Source organism: Megalopta genalis, chromosome 5 (assembly GCF_051020955.1).
Source record: "Megalopta genalis isolate 19385.01 chromosome 5, iyMegGena1_principal, whole genome shotgun sequence".
Taxonomy (NCBI): Eukaryota; Metazoa; Arthropoda; class Insecta; order Hymenoptera; family Halictidae; genus Megalopta; species Megalopta genalis.
In genome coordinates, this window is record NC_135017.1 from 10,336,169 (window position 1) to 10,343,748 (window position 7,580).

The 7,580-nt window shown below is 42.0% G+C and overlaps 1 protein-coding gene across 6 annotated transcripts in view; it reads left to right on the forward strand.

Moving 5' to 3' along the window:
• The window catches only part of heph (polypyrimidine tract-binding protein 1 heph), a 492,203-nt gene that overhangs the window by 72,101 nt on the left and 412,522 nt on the right, over nt 1-7,580 (forward strand). The gene's annotated exons all lie outside the window — the stretch shown is intronic.

Consider the following 7,580-nt stretch of genomic DNA (forward strand, 5'->3'; position numbering starts at 1 on the left):
CGTTATCAAACTCGTATCCGAAGAGGCACGAGGGTGAAGGGTGCTCGCAAGCTCGGTTCTGTCCAATGAAGCTAACTGATAAACACGTGAACTACTTCAGCCACCGAATCTGCTGGCAACCACCAACGCAATTAGCGTATCAACAAACCGGTGTATTATTGAGCTCCCTCTTTCAGAAGTTTGAAGAACCTCAACGATTTAATGTGAATTAAGTTAATTCGAAGAAAGGGTATGGCGTAGGGCCTATCAGACTTTAAATTCCCGAGGCAGTCCACAGTCTGGAGCCATGTAGGGCCTAGATTAGTTAAACGTCGAGTATAATGGAATTGAGTTGGCTCTTGGTTACAGTAAATACTCCCAAATTGTCCCTCAGCTTGGAAACAAAAATGGAGAACTTGGGGGAATTTACTGTAGTTGGACCAAACTGGTCATGGGCCAAGTTAGGCCTGAATTAGTTGATCAGGTTATGCATTGGTTAGACAGGACTATGGTCGTCTGGGTTAAGTCTGGGGGTAATTGCGAGAGTCCAGTTAGAGTTGGACCAAATTGTATTCGTATAACGGATAAGAGATGAAGACTAATAAGATAATTTTATTGAAAATTTATTGAAAATATATTTGATTTTCAGAAATTTCTAATAACATGAACAAAATCTTATTCGACAGTGTCGAATAGATATTCAGTCGAATAAAAATTTATCTGGATGAAAATTTAATCGAATACTATTTTATTCGAATACTGAACAATTCGAATAAATAGATAAGATAATTTATGACGAATAATGAATTATTCGAACAAAATATTCGACTGAAACGAATTACATTCAAATTACCTTAGATAAATATTTATTCGTTACAATCGGAGTAATATCGAACTCTCGTTTGAATCAAGATCTGAATCACCTAATCAAGAGTATGCCTGAGTTAGATTCGTGTCATTGACTCAAGGCTGAACCCGAGTTGGATATGGTATACTTCGTCGAGACTCCGATAAACCAGCCAAGCAATCGGTGTCTAGCCGGAGTCTTCAACGACGTTTTCCGTGGGTGAAGCCGCATCCGGCGGTCGTGGATTCCAACAATTTCCTGACAAGGGCTCCCCCTGGGAATTTCCGGTCGGTTTCCACACGGAATCTCCGCGGCACCTTTGCCCGTTACGCGTCGTTTGCCGAGCCGTTTATCTCCTCGTCATTAGTTATGCCGCGTTGGCCCCCTTCGCCCCATCTAGGCCGCAAAAATAGGCAGCCGTCGTAATCGCAGGTGAAACCGTGTGTCTCGCGTCTTCTGTTCCTAGACGCATCGTCTAACGTCGACTAACGTCGCCTAATGTCGCCTATTCCTCCCTCGCTATACTTACACACGATTCCCATGCGTCGAGGACACGGAGGGATTGCCACGATCGCCCAAAGACGCCTGCTGCCTCGACACCCCTCGTAATGGCTAGGGTTCCTTGTATTTTACTGGCACAGTTAGCGGGGACCGTGCGGCGGTGGGGGATCGGCGCGAAATTTAAACCGCTGCGTCATACTATTTTAACTGTTGCTTGGGAATTCGGCATGATTAGGGGGAGATACTACGACAGGGGGAATTTTGAAGGCCGCGGCTGTTCCATGGTTGACGTGGAACGCTCTCGGTATGAACGGCTCCGCCTCGCTTCTTACCGCCGCGCCGCGGAAGAAAGTAATTATAGCGTACTGGTGTTCGGTCGTTAACTTGGAATGCGGTTTTGCGCCGGGTTCTTGCTGTTCCGTGCTTATTAGCGCCCGAATTGGCAAACTTCGCGGATAAAGGGCTCGCCGGAGATCGTTTCCGGCCCGACCGTATTCTAATTCGGTTTTTACCTGTTCGCCAGGTGATGGTTCCGAACGTAAAGGCTCCTTAAGGGAGGCCATTCGGGCGAAAATCAACTGCCGGTTATTTTTCAGATTAAATTTTCAAAATGTGCAGTCTGATAGAATTTCTTACGGTGATGCGAGCCGCGTTCAAATTATTTTGCCGATAAATTGTTTTGATAGTAACAACAATTTCTGCTCGGGTAATTTATTATTGTTCGAAAGTTTATTATTTGTAACTGAGTCTGCTTTACGCATTTATGACAATAACGAATAGGTCAAATATAAAATTGTAGGGTCATTAAAAGGATTTGGGGATGTTGTTACACTATTTTTAACTTCTTACAATTGTTCAGGGAAAAAAGATATTTTCAACTGATTTAAGTTTCAAACAACAAACTAAAACTAATTTTTATTTTGCTTAAAGGTCCGCTGTCTAGATATAAATTAAATACACACCTACACTCGATCGGTATTTGAATCCAATTTTCTCGAAAACGTTGCCTCCCACGCAATTTCATTATTTTCGTTTCATTTCCGTGGTAGTATTTCGTTATTAGCCGTGGAATCTACCTGATCCAATTAGCACCACGAATTACAAAACAGCATGTATGCTATTTAAAAAATCTCTTCTTCCTCAGACCCTAGTAATCGTGCTGTAAGTATTCCCTTTTTCCACCGCTTTCAGCCAGTGACCTTGAACGATCTTCAGCCTCTAACGTTGTCTAGAGTCACTCCAGGTCCCACAGGCATTCTACAAAGTAGAAAAGTGATTAATTTTAAGTGGAGTTGTTGAGACGCGGTTGTTAGGAGCCCGTAGATCCCGCGGACGAATAAAAGTGAAGTAAAGCATCAACGAAGCGAGTGCCTAGTCCGCCTGTATGAATTTCTCCTCGCGGGTACTAAAGGCGAACTCCGCTGCATCGGATTACGGGTCTATTTGTCGCGGGGAACTAATTGCAGCGCGGTCGCAGCCATGCATCACGGCGACAACAGCCGTCCAGAAGTGCAGCCGAGATCGCGTGAATTACTGGCAGACGGATTGCTTTATCACTTTTAACGACACCGCTCTCGTTCGCCGGGACGTATCTCCTTGGTCCTCTCTCTGCTCGAGGATTCGCTTTTCAATCATTATTTCGGCCAATAGTGGCGGACTCGAATTAATTTCGGTAGAAACAGAGGAATGAAATAATGTATAAATAAGATAAAATATAAAATAATGGAACAGTAGGAATACTGATAGGTTAGAGGAAAAGAACAGCGATAGTTGAGAAAGTATAGAGGAAGTTGGGAATAAATTGTGTACGAGATAAGATAGAATGAGCAATCGGTAGTAATAAGTCAATAATCATGCGTAATATAATATAAGCAAGGCCTATTTGAAGGCTATTAGTCTGAAATAATTGCAGTTGCACTTTCTTTTTAAATAGAACTGTATATCTTTTTGCAGCTCGGTCGATTCTGTGGAATATTTCCAATGAAAAAGTATGAGCGTACAATATCAAAAGAATTAATATTTCTCTTATATAATTATAATTTCTAATATATAATCCTATGATATTTTTAAAATTAATATACAAGAATAATAAATATATAATACATATATATTAAAAAATTAGGGATTAATGTGCACAAAATAGCGACGATATTCGTTACTTGGACAAAAATAAGGATAAGAGAAAGAAAATCATAATATTTTTTACTCTGAATTAAACAAAGATGTCCCGACACATATTTTTATAACAGTAAAAATAACGAAGATATTTCAATGTGTGCAGGATAGAATAAGGTTGAAGAAAAACAGTTGAGATTAAACTTGGATTAATTTTAATCCTGATTAAACTTGGACGAGAAACCACACTATTAAACTTGTCTAAAAATTCTGATTAATCTTGAACTAAATTTAATCCTCATTATATATTAAACTTGCGCTAACTTCAACCCTTGTTAAACTTGTGCTAATTTCATCCCTTGTCAAACTTGTGCTAGTTTCATCCCTTATTAAACTTGTGCTAACTTCAACCCTTGTTAAACTTGTGCTTCATCAAACATTGTGCTAAGTTTAATCCTGATTAAACTGCGACTATTTTTAATAATAGTTAAAATCAGGCTATGTCTGCCTTAACATTAATCGAAACGAAACCTGTACTAACATCGATCAAACATTAAACCTGGATTATCTCTGGACTATCTTTGCTCGCAGTTAATCTGAAACCCCCTCGAATAAGAATTAAACAGCAAAGATATTTGACAGCAAATATTAAATATTAGTGTTTGTTAATAAATTACGAAAATAATGAAAGTACCTCGCGCTGATTATTTTCTGTTTTGTTGCAGGTGAGCATGCTTGCGCTTTGCGGGGGCACGTAGCGGATTTGTTTGTGGACATGCGAGGCCGCCGATTATACAGTATCACGGTACGAAAATCAAAATTGCCCTCCTCTTGGCGGGATTACCGATGTCGAACGTTATCCTCGTGGATCGAGGCTCCACCCTCTAACCTGGACGGTCCCGCGTTCTCTGGACGCATTAGAGCATTCAGGGGTGAAATATCAGAGACGCAACGGTGAATAATACATAGGGAAGCTCCGTCGAGGAAAAATAGGTTCCGTGTCCCCGATTCACCTCACGCTTATCGCAGTCGAAACTTTCAGAGTAAATATACATGTAACGAGTATACGTATGCGAGCGCCGTGTATACGTGCCCTCTGTGTGCTCAAGACTTCCCAGCACAATTCACCCTCCGTTGGTTCTAGTTAATATTGAACGTAAATTCCTTATCGGGCCTCGGTAAATTGTTATTTCACGGTGATTGTTGTTTATACGCTGCGGCCGACATGCCTCCGTTTTCAGCTGTTCTATTTTTCATAGTCTGGCCAGGCTCATTCATTCACTGGACATATGTACACGTCCCCGTCCATAACTATGCAGACACTTTCACAATTATTATTGTTATCTAAAAAGATTTGTGAAATCATTAGTCGATACTTTGCCGTTCCAGCTGTTATTTCTTGCATTCCATACATTAAAATGTTCTTCCATTCGGCGTGCAATTATTTATTATAAATATTTCATATTTTGGACGCTCTTTTTTAACTTCCCTGTCTAAACGATCCCATAGTTTCTCTATTATGCTTGTAATTACTAAAAGTACTGAAATAATTCAATCGTACAATTTAATGCTATTGCATGGCACATTTAAATCGACCCGATCGTATATCTTCGAAACCATCGACAATAGCGAAAAATGTTTGAAACGAAAGTCGAATGGTTTTAGTGGGCGCGTAGTCTGATATAAACATGATTTTTTTAGGTGAACGCGTGGAGGATATACAAAGGTTAACTTTATCTTTTTCAATGGAATCATACAATTTTGAATGCACTAAACGATCCAGCTCGTTAGTCTCTTCATAAAAACACTAAGACATTTAGCGTGGGTCACTTTTGACTCGTTGCTGAATTTTTAACATGCTTGATTTTCACCTAACTTTTAGTCACAGAATATTACATAATGATCTTTACAATAACGGCAAGAAGAGAAGTTTGTTATAAAAAAGAAAAGTAAATTTTAGGGAACATATTTCCAAGTTCTGGGTCAACGGTGACCCGGCGTCGGCTTCGCTTGGGACAACGACTGTTCCATAGGAGGTATGCTGGTGGCATAGGGTCGCCGTTCGTGTATTATTTATTCGCGCAACTAATTGCAACGAGAAGGCACCGCGTGCTCGCGTATGCGCCAACAACCGGAAGCAGGGCGCTGCCATAATAGGCAGCGCGGAAAGAAAGGTGGCAGGGGGCTGGCTGGCCGGTTCATTTAACCCGCGCCGCGATTTCTCTATGACCGACTGGCCACGAGGGTGTAGTAACCGCGCTAATGAAGTATTTACTATTCTATTATTGTTATCTTACGCCTTCCTCGATCGCTCCACGGCCTCGGCTCTCTTCTCCGCGCAACCATTTTCCAGCTCGCGTTTCCTCGCTGATCCCGATCGAGTCGAAACCACGCGCGTCGCTGCCGCGATCCACCACAGATAGCTGCAGACTTAACTACCCCATTAGATTCTGATCAAACGTTGTCAGCTCGCCGCCACGGAGCCGGTTATCCCGCTGCCAGATCTCGCGTTTCCTCTTTTTACTGGTAGCCTTGTTCTGGCTACCGCGCCGAGCCCTGCATACCGGGTGACTCGCCGGGATATTCTCGAAAGACGCTTCTCTGCTCCTGCTTCCTCCGCGAAATACAGTAATGTCTTCCTTACTGACGCTCAGATTGTGCACAAAAATGGTCAATTCGGGAAGAGGAGATACGATTATTCGAGCCTTGCAACTCGTTTTTATAGTTGTTCACGATCGATAACCATAAAAAACGAGCCACAAGGCTCGAACGATCGTATCTTCTTTTCCAAAATTGTCCATTTTTGTGGACAATCTGAGCGTCATCGATAGACCGAGTCGGGCATATTTTATTTGAGTAAATAAAGACATTTTTTTTATTCATAATATTTGTTCGATATTTTATATAAATCTAATTTTATTCGAAAAATTCATTCGGCACATTGTTCGAATAAAATTTTGTCTTATTAGAAATGTTATTCGAATATCATTTTATTCGGAGAAAAATTGTTTGTCATTAGAAAGAACCTATCCGATTTCTAGATTTATTCGTAACAAATGTTATTTACACTCAAAATCGTCCAAGAAATAATAAATAACGTTGGATCTGAATAAAGTTGCATTCGAAGAATAAGAAAAAAGTGGAAAGAACGAAGTAGGAACATGTTTTAACCGCAACAATTTATGTTGAAATATTGCAAGAAAATTGTGACTTAATCCAACGCCATGGATTTTTCTGTATACGACACGTTACGCATCGTTTCCCGTAGAATTTAACCGAGTCTCCCGATCGATTTAACAACCGCTCTTTGTTCCAATTTCAACATCGTTTAAAGATCCGGCCAGGAAGCACCGTCAGAACTTTGTCATTTATCATTCGACTGGCATGAACGCGTAGCCACGTTAGACAGACAAATGATTGACCTTTCTATGGATGCTAGCGCATCAACAGATGTCGCCGCTGCTCGCTCGGCTGTGGCGCCAGCATCAAAAATTCATTGTTACACTGTGTATGTTCGATCGTGCTGGAGGGTGAAGCCAAAAACCGGTTCGCACTTAGGACAACCGGGTGAACAGGATCGCGGGGCTGTCCGTGCGAATCAATCAACTGGCCCGCGATCGATCCGCCGCGTAACCACGAAAACACGAAACTTTCGCGGACAGTTTAATGGCAATATCATTATTGCAGCCCGGTCGTTATTCACTCTAACAAACTGTGCGCCGCGATACATTAATCTCCCGGGGCAATGCATCACCGGAGTGCACTGGTTTCTCGGGCGCGGCGCCGCCCGTTCCCTGTATCGGGTGTATGCTAAATGATGCATTCCCTATACATAAGGATATCCAGGACCGACTTGGCAATAAGGTGATTCTCTCCCGGGGATCCCATCCTACCGATCTATCGACAGATCCTCCGCGAGGAATACCGCGCTGCGGGACTACCCCGGTTCCGATTTTTTCGCCGGATTTGCGATTTTTTCCCTCGGCGACCGATAAAGTCACGACGCCGGGGCCTTTGTGCCCGTTTCCTGGCATTCTGTCGCAGTCGGGGAAATTAATAAAGGCGTGATGCGTCCGTGAAATTCGTTGTTCGTGGCCATGCACTTTCTTCGCCTTTAGAATATTGTTGTATTTATTTT